Source organism: Felis catus, chromosome D2 (genome assembly GCF_018350175.1).
Source record: "Felis catus isolate Fca126 chromosome D2, F.catus_Fca126_mat1.0, whole genome shotgun sequence".
In the NCBI taxonomy this organism is placed as follows: Eukaryota; Metazoa; Chordata; class Mammalia; order Carnivora; family Felidae; genus Felis; species Felis catus.
In genome coordinates, this window is record NC_058378.1 from 29937282 (window position 1) to 29952172 (window position 14891).

Here is a 14891-nt window from a genome sequence, read left to right on the forward strand (position 1 = left end):
TCTTTTCATTATGAACTGGAATTCGGAGAAATTTACTATAAATTCTTCTTTGAGAGCCTATGCTATTTTTGGAAAAGCAGTTTACGATTGATGTAGTTTAAGAATGAGGTAGCTGTGGGTGCGGTGCCTAGGTGGCTCAGTCGGTTAAGCGTCCGACTCTTGGTTTCAGCTCAGGTCATGATCTCACAGGTTCATGAGATTGAGCCCCATGTCAGGCTCCGTGCTGATAGCATTGAGCCTGCTTGGGATTCTCTCCTTCTCTTTCTGCCTCTCTCTCCCCCTCCTCTCAAAATAAGTAAATATTAGGGGGAAAAAAAACGTAAAAACAAAGAATGATGTAGCTATGATGAACTGATCAGAAACTCATATGTTGCTGCTTCAGTAACAGGTTCACATATCTGTCCTCTTTTTTCCTGCTCAGAGTGTTTCCTTGGCACTTAACATGGTTCCTATCGTAATTGTTTAAAATATTTTTTTAATGTGTACTTATTTTTGAGAGGCAGATAGAGTGTGAGTGGGGGAGGAATAGAGACGGAGACACAGAGTCTGAAGCAGACTCCAGGCTCTGAAACCGTCAGCACAGAGCCCGACGTGGAGCTCGAACTCACACACCGTGAGATCATGACCCGAGTCAAAGTCGGACACTTAACCGACCGAGCCATCCAGGCGCCCCCATAATTTTATTTTTCAGTAAGTTTACACCTAATGTGGGGCTTAAACTCAGGATTCCAAGATCAAGAATCACATGCTCTACTGACGGAGCCAGCTGGGTGCCCTCCTACCATAAACTTCATGTAGGGCTTCTATATTGCTCTTTCACAACCAGCTGAGTAAGGCACTTTGTTTCACAGAAGTCCTTTGTGGTTTCCCCTTTTCCTTTGCGAATGTTGAGCTTGGGGTCGAAGAATGGAGATGTTATCAACCATGATGAAAAAATCACATGTACATAAAATGTTTGAAGATGAAAAGTGGATGGATGAAAGCTAAGAGAGCACACCTCTTCATTCCGGATGCTTAGCAAGCGGCTGTCCCAAACATTTGGGGTGGGGAATGGTATGTTGAATTAAAAACTGTGAAACAAAGTCATATTTGCTCATGATTCTCTTCATACCTACTAAAAATACACAAATATAAAATGGAGGGAAAGCTCCAATCTCCAGTGAGAGAACAGCCCCAAGTATTATGAAGGGAGAGTGCTGCTGAGAGCTGACACTCACCTCTTAGACCTTGAACAATCCGTATCTTCTCCACAACAGCATGACAACATGGACGTTGCTTGGGATTCTCTCTCTCCTTCTCTCTCTCTCTCTGCCCCTTCCCCACTCACATATGAATATGCTCTCTCTCTCTCTCTCTCTCTCTCTTTCAAAAATAAACTTTAAAAAAAAAAATCAGGGCTGCCTTTGTGGCTCAATAGGTTGAGCATCTGACTTCAGTTCAGGTTATGATCTCACGGTTCATCATCACTTCTTGGCCTTTTGGCTGTATCAGATGTGATCTTGCGTTTCTTGAGTTCCAGCCCCACATCGGGCTCTCTGCTGTCAGCACAGAGCCTGCTTGGGGTCCTCTGTCCCCCTCTCTCCGCCCCTCCCCCACTTATGCGTGCTCTCTCCCAAAAATAAGGATTTTTTAAAAAATCAATTAGGGGCACCTGGGTGGCTCGATCGGTTAAGTCTTCAACTCTTTTTTTTTTAATGTTTATTTTTGAGAGAGAGAGAGGGAGCGGGGAGGGGCAGAGAGAGAGATGGAGACAGAGGATCCAAAGTGGGCTCTGCGCTGACAGTGGAGAGCCCAATCTGGGGCTTGAACCCACAAACTGTGAGATCATGACCTGAATCAAAGTTGGATGCTTAACTGGGGCGCCTGGGTGGCGCAGTCGGTTAAGCGTCCGACTTCAGCCAGGTCATGATCTCGCGGTCCGTGAGTTCGAGCCCCACGTCGGGCTCTGGGCTGATGGCTCAGAGCCTGGAGCCTGTTTCAGATTCTGTGTCTCCCTGTCTCTCTGCCCCTCCCCCGTTCATGCTCCGTCTCTCTCTGTCCCAAAAATAAATAAATGTTGAAAAAAAATTAAAAAAAAAAAAAAAAGTTGGATGCTTAACTGACTGAGCCACCCAGGTGCCCCCAGAGCCTTCGTGACTCTTGATTTTGGCCGAGGTCATGATCTCACGACTGTGAGATGAGTCCTGTGTCAGACTCCCTTCTGGGCATGGAGCCCGTTTAAGATTCTCACTCTCTCTCTCTCTCTCTCTCTCTGCCCTTTCCCCACTCATGCTTTGTCTCCCCCCAAAAATAAAACCAAATCAAAATTTAAAAAATTACAAAACCCCAGCAAATCTCCTTTCTGAGCGATTGTAATCAGTTGAAAAGAATTCTTTTCCTGTTGTCTGCTAGTGTGAATTACTTACCATCATTTGGCAATTTGAACGTCCGTGAGGAATTAGAAAACAATTATTGGCTTCAAATTCTTCTGAGCAGCGGGTACACTGTGGGTGTATGTACACTGTTAATATTCAAAATGTAAATAAAATTTTAGGCAAATGAAAACAGGCTACATTGACGTTAAAACAAATCGTGACAGATCTCACTGTTTTGTGAGTTGGAGCCCCTTGTCGGGCTCTGTGCTGACTCTGCAGAGCCTGCCTGGGATTCTCTCTCTCTCTCTCTCTCTCTCTCTCTCTCTCTCTCTCTCCCTTTCTCCTCCCCAGCTCATACTCTGTCTCTCTCAAAATAAATAAATAAGCTTTAAAAAATGATTTTAAAAAATCCTGATATCGTGAATGTCATGGAGTTGTCCACATAAGAATGAATAATTTTGATGTAGGTAGAATAAGCAAGTTATATTACATCAATGGCATTTTAATTTTTAAAAATGATGAGATTTGGGGCACCTGAGGGCTCAGTCGGTTAGGCATCTAACTTTGGCTCATGTCATGTTGTCACAGTTTGTGGGTTCGAGCCCTGCTTCAGGCTCTGTACTGACAGCTCAAAGCTTGGAGCCTGCTTCAGATTCTGTGTCTCCCTCTCTCTCTGCCCTTTCCCCACTGGTGCTCTGTCTCTCAAAAATAAATAAACCTTAAAAATTTTTTTTTAAATAAAAACAATGTGATTCTTTTGAATAACATAACTACGAGTTCTCAAAAAAGAAAAGAGATATTCTTTAAAAAAAAAAAAAAAGATTTACTTTTGAGAGAGAGAGTGCAAGCGGGGAAGGGGCAGAGAGAGAGGGACGGAAAATCCGAAGTAGGCTCTGTGCTGACAGCTCAGTGTTGGGCTCGAATGCCTGAGCTGTGAGATCACGACCTGAGCCAAATTTGGGCGCTCAACCGACTGAGCCACCCAGGTGCCCCAAAAAGAGATATTCTTTATGAAATGATCTACCAAAGGGTTTGCTCTGCTCATCTTATTAAAATGTTCTAACATATACATGCACATTTATTTACAGTAAACTTTTAGACAATCTAGTATAAAACAAGTTTGCCTATAAATGCATTTCTGCCCTCATGCAAAAGGATATTTACATTCGTAAGAAATGTGCTTTGAGGGGCGCCTGGGTGGCTCAGTCAGTTAAATGTCTAACTTCAGTTTGGATCATGATCTCAAGGTTCGTGAGTTCGAGCCCCACCCACATCAGGCTCTGTCTGCCGTCAGTGCAGAGCCTGCTTCAGGTCCTCTGCCCCTCCCCTGCTCTCTCTCTCTCTCAAAAATAATAAACATTAAAAAAAAAGAAAGAAAGAAATGTGCTTTGAGAACTCACTGGCCCTTGGAGTTCTCTGATTTCCTAAAAAATTCAGTTTTCTGAAGTAGAGGGCCTGCTCTCTGGTGGTTTTGAATTCCAAGGAAACTGATTGCTACACAGGGCTCGAATAAAGTTTGCCGTAAACATCTGTGGGAAATCTGGGGATAATCTTGTAGAGGGGTATTAAATTTGCAGGGCCTGTTGGCTGTTTACCCCCGAAGTGTTAGGTCCCCGTCTGGTAAATGAGGTGAATTCTTTGGCACTTTTTTCCTAAGGAGTCTGGAGAGCTCTAAGGATTGGTAAGCAGGCTGCCTTGCACTTTTTAAGCCCTGGTTTGAATCTAACCCGGGTTAACCTTGTGACCCTGAATTGTTTGTGTGAAATGAAGTGGTGATCTCAGTCTTGCCTGAAGGAAACGCCTTTTACACAGAAATTGGCACTAATTGGTCTCCCTGTTGACAGGCTTCACTGAGAGCCGGTGATTGAGTAGGCAGTGAGAACAGAAACTAAATTACCCCACCTCAGCTCCGCATGTCGGCTGAAGGACACCGAGGGGGCAGCTACCAGTTCTCCCCTCTTCAGCGGCATCGAACATGTAAAGCAACGGACTAGATCCGGGAGGTCTGAAGGCCTGTCGTGTGTGCACTAAGGAATGATCCTTGCCATACGTCTGGCCCTGTTCTGCAAAGCAGTCTTGGCGCCGATAGGGCTCTCGACCAGGATTCTGCAAACTTTTTTTGTAAAGGGCCAGAGAGGAGACAGAGATAGGTTAGGTTTTGCAGACCAAATTTTGTTGGAGCCACTCAACTCGACTGACAAACGCAGCCACATAGCATACATATGTGAATGCATGTGCTGATCTCCCAACACAACAGTAGGGACGTGAAAAATTGAGTTTTATATAATTTTCCCATGTCAAGAAATAGTCTTCCTTTTTTTTTCCTTTCAAGCATTTAAAAATATAAAGATTATCTTTAGTTTACAGGCCATACAAAAACAGGCAGTGGGCTAGATTTGGCCTACCACCCATAATTTGCAACCTCTGCTTTATTTTATTTTATTTTATTTTATTTTTAGGCCATAATTCTTTTTTTTAATTTGAGAGAGAGAGAGAGAGAGAGAGAGAGAGCAAGTGGAGGAGAAGGGCAAAGGGAGAAAGAAATCCATGTTCAGCAAGGAGCCTGACCTGGGGCTTGGTCCCACGACCCTGGAATCATGACCTGAGCTGAAATTGAAATCAAGAGTCAGTCGCTCAACTGACTGAGCGACCCAGATGCCCCCATAATTCTTTTTTAATTGAAGTATAATTAACATACAGTGTTATACTAGTTTTATTATATTAGAATCAATATAATGATTCAGTAATTCTATACATTTCTCGCTGCTCATCAAGATGTATGTACTCTGAACCCCCTTTATATCACCCAAAAAATGTGGAACATTTCACAGATTTGTGTGTCATCCTTGCTCAGGGGCCATTCTAATCTCTGTATCATTCCAATTTCAGTATATGTGCTACGGGAGCAAGCACTGCTGACCTCTGCTTCTGACCAAGACTTGGAAATTTCCCTCGCTCCCACGCCAGCTAGTGACTGAGCTGTGGAACCCTGAGCACTGGCTTAACTTCCGTGGGCCTCGGTCTCTTTATCCAGTGTGTTTTGACAGAATGGGGAGGAACAGAAACAAATGAAACAAAGTTCCTTTTAGCTATATTAGATTTCCTGAGTCTATTCAAGGAGTGTAAGTCAACACAAGCAATGTTATGTATGTGGAATGGAAATTAGTTAAGTTAAAGGAAACACATAAATCTTAATATTCTCAATGTGATTCTTTGTCCTAGTAAGAGGAGCAATGTCACCATCCTGAGAGCAAGACCAAAATTTGTAGCCTCCTATCTCTATTTGAAGGCTCACACCCTTTCTTTTTGTTTTGCCAATGCTATTCTTTTTCTTTCCTGGGTTTCTTTCTTTCTTTCTTTCTTTCTTTCTTTCTTTCTTTCTGGTGGGTGGGGAAAGTATGATCCCAGAGTTTATTGGAAAACGGAAATGTTTCTCCTTCAAAGATGTTATTTTAAAATGTTAATGTTTTGGGGGGGTGCCTAGGTGGATCAGTTAAGCATCCAACTCTTGATTTCGGCTCAGGTCATGATCTCACAGTTTGTGGGTTCGAGTCCCACACTGGGCTCTGTGCTGAGAGTGTGGAGCCTGCTTGGGATTCTCTCTTTTTGCTGTTTCTCCCTCTCTCTCTTTCTACCCCCCTCTCTCCTCTCTCTCTCTCTGCCTCCCCTCTCTTGTGCACATATCCTCTCTTTCTCAAAATAAATAAATAAACTTAAAAAATTGTTAGTGTTTTTGCAACTTATTGGCAAGTATATTTTATAAGCTCTCTGCTACCGGATATACCTTATTGTAGGAGTGATGACGGAGGGTTAGTAATCATTTTTACTGAAGATCAGAAAAGAAAATCACCAAACAGCTTACCCAACACGCTGATTTTTTTTAAGGTGGAAGTATTTTCAGAACGTATTCATTTCTTCATAAATCACATTCCCTTTGTTTTTCCTTTTGTTCTTTGTATCAAATACCCCGTCAAGTGTTCAGATTTCTCATAATTGTTTCACATTTGGTTTGTTCAAATTAGGATCCAAGTAAGGTCTACACTAGCCATTGCATTACTTGATAGCTCATTCTTTTTACTTTATGCTCTTCCCCTGCTTTGTTTTTCTCACCATAAATTTGTTATGAAGGCTCTGATTTTTTTTTTTTTTTTTTTTAGTTTTCTTACTTATTTTTGAGAGGGAGAGAGACAGAGCATGAACAGGGGAGGGGCAGAGAGAGAGGGAGACACAGAATCTGAAGCAGGCTCCAGGCTCTGAGCTGTCAGCACAGAGCCAGATGTGGGGCTCGAACTCACAAACCGTGAGATCATGACCTGAGCCGAAGTCAGACGCTCAACCAGGAGCCACCCAGGAGCCCCAAGGCTCTGATGTTTTGAAAAACACTAGATTGCAAGCTATCTGAGTGAATGGAAATGTGTCTTCCTCTTTATTTTAAACATCTTATTTATTTTGAGAGAGAGAGAGAGAGAATCCCACACAGGCTCCGCACTGTCTGCTCAGAGCCTGACCCTACAAACCATGAGATCAGGACTGGAGCCGAAATCAAGAGTCGGAAGCTCAACGCTCAACCGACTGAGCCCCCAGGGCACCCCTGTGTCTTCCTCTTTATTAACCAAAGCAGCACCTGGGATTTAGCAGGCTCAATAAGTATTTTTTTTCTTTCTTTTTTTCCTTATTTTTGAGAGCAGGAGAGAGGGGGGAGAGGGAAAGAGAGAGAGGGAGACAGAGGATTGGAAGCAGAATCCATGCTGACAGCAGAGAACCCGATGTAGGGCGCAAACTCACAATGCTTAACCAACTGAGCCGCCCAGGCGCCCCAAGTACTTTTTCTTGTTGTATTATAGGTACTTCTACAAAGCCTCCTGTTCTATTTGGATGCTCTAGTGAACGCTGAATGAACTGCATCCATGCAGTCCCAAACCAGGGTTGGTTAGCACCGACTTGAACACCTAGTCCTTCCGTATCACACTGTTGTTCTTTAACCATCTTGTTCAGAGAACCATTGTCTGGCTTTTGAGCCATGCTGGGGTTGGGGGGGGGGGGAGGATTCTAGAAGGTACAGATGAACATGAGGTAATCCCGCATTCCTGTTAAGAAGCTTAAACAACTGGTAACAGGTAGCTTGTGAGAAGGGACAAAGCAACAGTTTGTTCCCCAATCCAAGACAATTTCAGTGTGTGACGGAAAAGACAGCATCTTTTCTCCCTTCCCTTCATATGAAAGCAAAGAAGAGGGGCACCTGGGTGGCTCAGTCGGTTAAAGCTCTGACTTCAGCTTAGGTCATGATCTCATGTTTCGTGGGTTAGAGCCCCACATCAGGCTCACCACTGTCCGTGTGCAGCCTGCTTGGGATCTTCTGTCCCCCTCTCTCCCTGCTTCTCCCCCACTTGCACTTTCTCTCTCTCTCAAAAAGAAACATTAAAAAAATTAAAAAAGAAAAAAAAAGAAAGTAGAGAAAAGAGACTCCTAGCTACAGGGTAGGGGCCTCACTGGAAACAGAGTTCCTTTGAGATCTGGGCATCTGGAGTGCAGCCAACTCATTTTTGAAGGGATTTGCATGGAAATAATGGATATGAGGCCCAGCTTTATACCCTGTGCTGTAATAAAACTAAAGAGAAGTGGTTTCTCCTTTAAAATCCTGAAACTAAGTTTGGCATCTTGCCTTAGGCCTGCATACTTTATTCCTTTTTTTTTGTTTTTAAGGTGTAGGGAAAGAGTTAATTTGATTTTCCATGTTTCAAATAATAAGAATTTTGCTGACTTGCTCTGGTTCCAGGGCACTTCACTGCATGTTTTTTAAACAGGCTGGCGTTGCAGCTTTCCTTCTGGAAGTAATTTTTTCCAGCTCTGAGACCTGCCCTCTGACCCCAAGTTCAATGGGTAAGTGGAATGACAGAGTCTCTTCATTTTGTTTAGAAGGCTTAGTGGCACCGATGGCCCCAGTGCAGGAGAGCCAGCTGCCTTCACTTCTTTTAAAGTAAACATTATTGGGGCCTTAAAAAAAATTTTTTTTTTGGTAAGTATAGAAAAACTCAAAGAAAGAAATAAAAATTGCTTGCAATTCCACCTTCTAGAAATAATCTTTTGTAATATAATGATAAAATTCCAGTTCCCCCTCCCCAAACAAAAATAGGGTTATAGGGGCACCTGAATGGCTCAGTGGGTAGAACATGTGACTCTTGATCTCAGGCCTGTGAGTTTGAGCCTTGAGCCCTACATTGGGGGTAGAGATTATTTAAAAAAAAAAAAAAAGGATTGGGGCGCCTGGGTGGCTCAGTCGGTTCAGCTTCCAACTTCAGCTCAGGTCATGATCTTGTGGTTCATGAGTTCAAGCCACTCATAGGGCTCTGTGCTGACAGCTCAGAGCCTGCTTTGGATCCTCTGTCCCCCTCTCTGCCCCTTCCCTGCTTTCTCTCTGTCTCAAAAATGAATAAACATTAAAAAAAAATATTATGAGTGTGTTTTAAATGTTTTCTGAGTGTTAGTTCCTTTAACCAGTGGGGAGGGGCAGAGTGCAGGAAGTTAGTATTGGTTCCTGACAAAGACTCTCCTTGACCAAACTTTGGGTCAGGCTCCTCTAAGCCTTCTTTCTTTTTTTTTTTTTTTTTTTTTTTAAGTAGGCTCCACAGCCAAAGTGGGGCTTGAACTCAGGATCCTGAGATAAAGAGTCAGGTGCTCCACTGAGTCAGCCAGCCAGGTGCCTCTCCTCCAAGCCTTCTTTCTGGATAAACCTCACCTTTGGGCCCCAAAGTGTCTTCTGCCTGCCCAGTCCAGCCTTAGCCAGAATCCTGCCAAGGTCAGTTTAGTATGAATCCCTGACCCTTGATATCTGATCAAGTTCTTCACTCCCCACCTTTGATGTGTAAATCCTTGACCTGCCCTTAGCCAGGAGTCCTACTAGGTCAGTTTAGCAAGAAACCCCCTACCCCGGAAGTCTTGTTAGTAATTTTCTATCCACTAACTCCCTCACTCTGCTTCTTGGCTGAAATCCCAAGCTCCTCTGCTATCTTTGCTTTACAACTCTCTGCTGTCTAGACTTTGCAAAGTTTTGAATAAAGTCTTCCTTACGAGTTTAGCAAGTGTTGGAATAATTTTTTCTTGAACACTTCTCACGTCAGAATCATGGGGCTTCCAATATTCTTAGCCTTTAAGTGTTCCAAACTAAGGATCCTTTTTTCTCCAATATTTATTTCTCGGTTGGCCTCTTGCCATTGGAGAGATAAAGTGGACTGTTCAAAGGCAAATCAGAATCAGCTTTGGGATATCCGGCTCTCAGCCTCTGAATTTGCGTCCCTTAGTGTCTCATTGGATTCAATGACTATTTAAACTACATTTGGGTTTCTATCTTTGGGTGTGAAAGTGGAGTTGTAGCACCAGGAAGCTGGAAGGGACCCTAAGACGTTCTTAGGTTGGCTAAGTACTTTTACTCTCTTTGTAAAGGAAAGGCTACCATGGTCCAGAGTCTTGTATTGTCTGAGTTCGGTGGCTAGAATAATGGAGCTGGAATAATGGAGGTAATTTGTGGTGTGTGTGTGTGTGTGTGTGTGTGTGTGTGTGTAAAGAAATGGTATTAAATGCCTTTCCCCTGCCCCCACCTCCTCTTCTCTGCTCTTCGCATCAACACAGTTGCTTAGCAAAGCCTCACATTGCTCCTTGAGAAATACAAACAAAAGTCTCCAGGATTCATTCTTTCTTTCTTCTTTCTTTCTTTCTTTCTTTCTTTCTTTCTTTCTTTCTTTCTTTCTTTCCTTTTTTCTGCAACAGGGGAAAAAACATGCTGTGGAAGCAGAAATGGTCATAAATAAAGAGAAGCCAGACAGAAAATGATTTCTAAATCAGCCTTAGATGTCAAGGCATGATTGTCTTTTTAAAATTTTTTAAAAAGTTTTATTTATTTTTGAGAGAGAGAGACAGAGTGCGAGCCGGGGAAGGGCAGAGAGAGAAGGAGACACAGAATTCGAAGCAGGCTCCAGGCTCTGAGCTGTCAGCACAGAGCTGGATACTGGGCTTGAACTCATGAACTGCGAGAACATGACCTGAGCCAAAGTTAGCTGCTCAACCAACTGAGCCAGCCAGGTGCCCTAAAGCTTGATTTTCTGAGTTAAGGGGGAGGACCTTCAGCCCGATGAATTTTGGTATGGAAAAATATTTTGAAGCAGTTCATCAAAACATCATCCTCAGTGTAACATGTGTGCTGTAAACAGACTCCAGAGAAACCACTGCACTCCAAATGTGTGGGTATGGCCTGGGTGTGTCTATTCCTTGAGGCTTTGCCCTGGCATTGGCTGTTGGATAACCAGGTCTTCCTGTGAATCACCCACAACCCAGAAATGCTTTGGTGTGTGATGACCCCAGGCTAGTGGGAAGCAGCAAAAGTGGAGTTATTCTAGATGGAGTACCAGTTAAACTGGACTTGATGCAAGCAGAATGAATCTACGGCTCAGGTACTGGACTATGTGCTGGGTGACAGAGATGAGTCAGTCAGGAGCCTGGCCCTCCAGGAATCTCAGGTTGCCTGATGAGACAGATAATTAAGTATTACAGCCCTTAACACACAGGGGTTATAAAAGGGTTAACAATGTGCTCCAAGAACAGATGATACCTTGCTGGATTTGTCCCAGGCTTCACGAGCTGAGCTTTGGAGGATATCACCTGGTGGAAAGGGGGAAAGCCTTCCAGGCAGATGGAATAATGTGAGCAAAAACATGGGAAGATGTGCAATTTTGTGTACCCGGAGTACCCCGTCCTTGTGTGGATTGCAGGAGTAGAGCAAAGATAGAAATGGAGATGAAGCTAGAAAGACAGGCTGGGGTTAGAGTGTGAGAGGCATTGAATGCTCTACTCAGGACAGACCCCAGGAAGATATGAGCATCAAATGATCAGGTTTATCTTCCATAGCAATTACAAATGTAGCAGGCACGCTTTTGTTCCTCCTTCAGGTTGTTTTCTGAACCAAATGAAATCTTTTTTTTTATGTTTATTTTTGAGAGAGAGAGAGAGAGAGAGAGAGAGAGAGAGAGAGAACGAGCATACATGAGGGTGGGGGGAGGGCAGAGAGAGACAGAGGATCTTAAGCAGGCTCTGTGCTAACAGCAAAGAGCCCAATGCAGGGCTTGAACTCATGAACCGGGAGATCATGACCCAAGCTGAAGTCAGATGCTTAACTGACTGAGCCACCCAGGCGCCCCTTGAAAGTATTTTTTGAACAAGTATTTGCACATGGTAATACACAGTGAAAAATAAGCCTTCCTTTGATCTTGTTCCCCATTCCTCTCTCTACAGATGACCCCTGTGATGACCAGCCTCTTATGTACCCTTCCAGAGATTTTCCAGCCAAACATGAATATATATGCCCATTTCCCCCCCCATGTTTTAAATGCAAGTAGTGGGTCTACCTTTCTTTTTTACTTCAAAATATATTGGGGGGGGGGTGCCTGGCTGGCTCAGTCAGAAGAACACGTGACCCTTGATCTCAGGGTCATGAGTTTGAGTCCCACGTTGGGTGTGGAGATTACTTAAAAAAATACATCTGGGGGGGGTGGTGCCTGGGTGGCTCAGTCGGCTAAGGCTCCAACTCTTTTTTTTTTTTTTTAATTTTTTAAAATGTTTATTGATTTTTGAGACAGAGACAGAGCATGAATGGGAGAGGGTCAGAGAGAGAGGGAGACACAGAATCTGAAACAGGCTGTCAGCCCAGAGCCCGACGCGGAGCTCGAACTCACGGACTGTGAGATCATGACCTGAGCTGAGGTCAGACGCTCAACCAACTGAGCCACCCAGGCACCCCAAGGCTTCAACTCTTGATTTTGGTTCAGGTCATGATCTCAGCGTCATGGGATCAGGTCCCTTGTCTGGCTGAGTGTGGAGCCTACTTGAGATTCTCTCCCTCTCTTTCTGCCTGTCCCCTACTCATGCGAGTGCAGGCTCTCTCTCTCTAAATACATACATACATACATACATACATACATAAAACATCTATATCGATATAGATACAGATATAGCTTTCTGGGATACTGTCTTGTATCAATCAGTACATAAAGTTTTGTCTCAATCTTTTTAACTACATAGCATGTTCTTTAGATGTATATATAGTGTTAGAATGACTTTGTTCTTTCTCAGGCATAGATTTCACTGAAAAAATTATTTAAAAATCCTTTTATCATGAGACTTTTTATTGTACCTTTTAGTTTGACTACTGTGTCCCTCTTTAAGTGGAGAATGATACCAAATCCGTCTTCTAAAAACGTTTCTGTGTCTAGTCTCCAGAGATCGCAAAGATGGAGGGCCCCTGAGAAGATTCCGTTTCTCTAGTTTTGCCATGTAACACTGGCCATTCAGATTGGAGACCTTGTTTTCCATGAACTCGTTTTTTTTTTTTTTTAACGTTTTTTAATTTATTTTTGACACAGAGGGAGACAGAGCACAAGTTGGGGAGGGGCAGAGAGAGAGGGAGACACAGAATCTGAAACAGGCTCCAGGCTCCGAGCTGTCAGCACGGAGCCCGACGTGGGGCTCGAACTCACAGACCGCGAGATCATGACCTGAGCCGAAGTTGGAAGCTTAACCGACTGAGCCACCCAGGCGCCCCTTTCCATGAACTCTTAAGACGTGTTCCATTTGGGAGGAATTTGGGGATATTTGTGAGGTAACTGATCCTTTGGAAAAACAAGTGGATGCATATTTGGCTGTAGTTTAAATTTCTCTCCTTACAGGGGCACCTGGTTGCTCAGTTGGAAGAGCGTGCAACTCTTGATCTCAGGATCATGAGCTTGAGCCCCACACTGGGTGTAGACATTACTTAAATAAATAAACTAGGGGTGCCTGAGTGGCTCAGCTGGTTGAGTGTCCGACTCTTGACCTCGGCTCAGGTCATCATGTCATCATGGTCTTCAGATCGAGCCCAAATGGGGTTCTCTGCTGGGTGTGGAGCCTGCTTGGGATTCTTTCTCTTCCTCTGCCCCTTCCCTCTGCTCTTTCTCTCTCAAAATCTATTTTTTTAAATAAATAAATAAATAAATAAATAAATAAATAAATAAATGAAACAAAATAAAAGTTAATAAATAAACTTAAAATAAAAATAAATACAATTTTCCTCCTTATTCCCCCTGGTTTTGTTAATTGGACTAGCTTAAGTAAAATGATAATGGAAATGTCACACATCTGAATGAATGTTTCCACAGTTTAAGACAGTTCTACCTCATAATTTCAGGCCGTGAAACCTCAGAGCTGGGTCTACTTCACAGCATCCCTGTAGCTAACAAGGGCCTGATTGTATATTTCCAGTTCAAGTGCTTGGGAGACAGAAGCAAGCCCAGGACAATTTTTCAGACCAGGCGACAGGTCCAGTGAGTCAGGGCATGGTGTCTGGGCTTCCTCATCTAGCCTGGTGTGTGGACAATGTTGGCATCTCTGCTTCACCGTCCATTAGCCTCGTCCTCATAGGCAAGTGGCCTAAGCTATCTAAGCTTTCTTTTCCTTTCTTTTTCTCTTCTTTTTCTTTCTCTTCCTTCCTTCCTTTTTTCTTTTTTCCTAGCTTTTGTTCTTCTTGTGGAAGGTGTGGCTTAATATTACCCTTCTCAGAGGGTAAAATTTGAGGATAAAATTAGATTGCACATGTAAAACCCTTAGTACAGTTCTAGGCATAGAGTAAGCCGAGAATAAACGAGAATTATCATTACCCTTATTATAATGGAAAAGACACTGTGCCAGATGCTAGAGATAACAGAGACAAAAGTTTTAGTTCTCCAGGATGGGAAACACAGCAAAGGTATCCTTGATCCTGCAAGGTTAGGGCTACCATAGAGAGAATTCACCAGAAGAAACAGCCCTCACTGTGGAGCTTATATAGGCATAGGAATGTAGTTCATTTAGACTCCCCATCCTCCTGTATTTACCCATCCATCGCCATCAGAGTCAGAATTCAGATGTGAGATGGTTGTCTCAGGTTTGCATGTTTATTTGAATTGAGAATTGTGTCTGACTCGGGGCACCTGGCTGGCTCAGTCGATTAAGTCTCTGACTTTGGCTCAGGTCATGATCTTTAGGTTCGTAGGTTTGAGCCCCGCGTCGGGCTCTGTGCTGACAGCTCAGAGCCTGGAGCCTGCTGTGGATTCTGTCTCCCTCTCTCTCTGCCCCTTCCCTGCTTGCACTCTCTCTCTCAAAAATAAATAAACACAAGAAAGAAAGAAAGAAAGAAAGAAAGAAAGAAAGAAAGAAAGAAAGAAAGAAAGAAAGAAAGAAAGAAAGAAAGAAAGAAAGAAAGAAAATTGTGTCTGACTTATTTGTCATAAGGAACCCTGATCAGTGGTTGCCCAACTCCATCTCTTATCACCTGTGTGATCAGGTCGCACTTCTTGATCAAACACAGCTTGCAGTTTCCTCATCTATAAAAAATATAGAGATACTGGGGCGCTTGGGTGGCTCAGTCGGTTGAACGTAAGATTCCTGGTTTTGGCTCAGGTCATGATCTCCTGGTTAGTGAGATCGAGCCCGCATCTGGCTCTGCACTGACAGTATGAAGCCTGCTTGGGATTCTCT

At 43.5% G+C, this 14891-nt stretch overlaps 1 non-coding gene across 1 annotated transcript; it reads right to left on the reverse strand.

The window, feature by feature from the left end:
* Nucleotides 1–5163: 5163 nt before the first annotated feature.
* Nucleotides 5164–5267, reverse strand: LOC111557150. The gene has a single exon (XR_002737009.1). It is a non-coding gene; the product is annotated as a U6 spliceosomal RNA (small nuclear RNA).
* Nucleotides 5268–14891: the final 9624 nt, after the last annotated feature.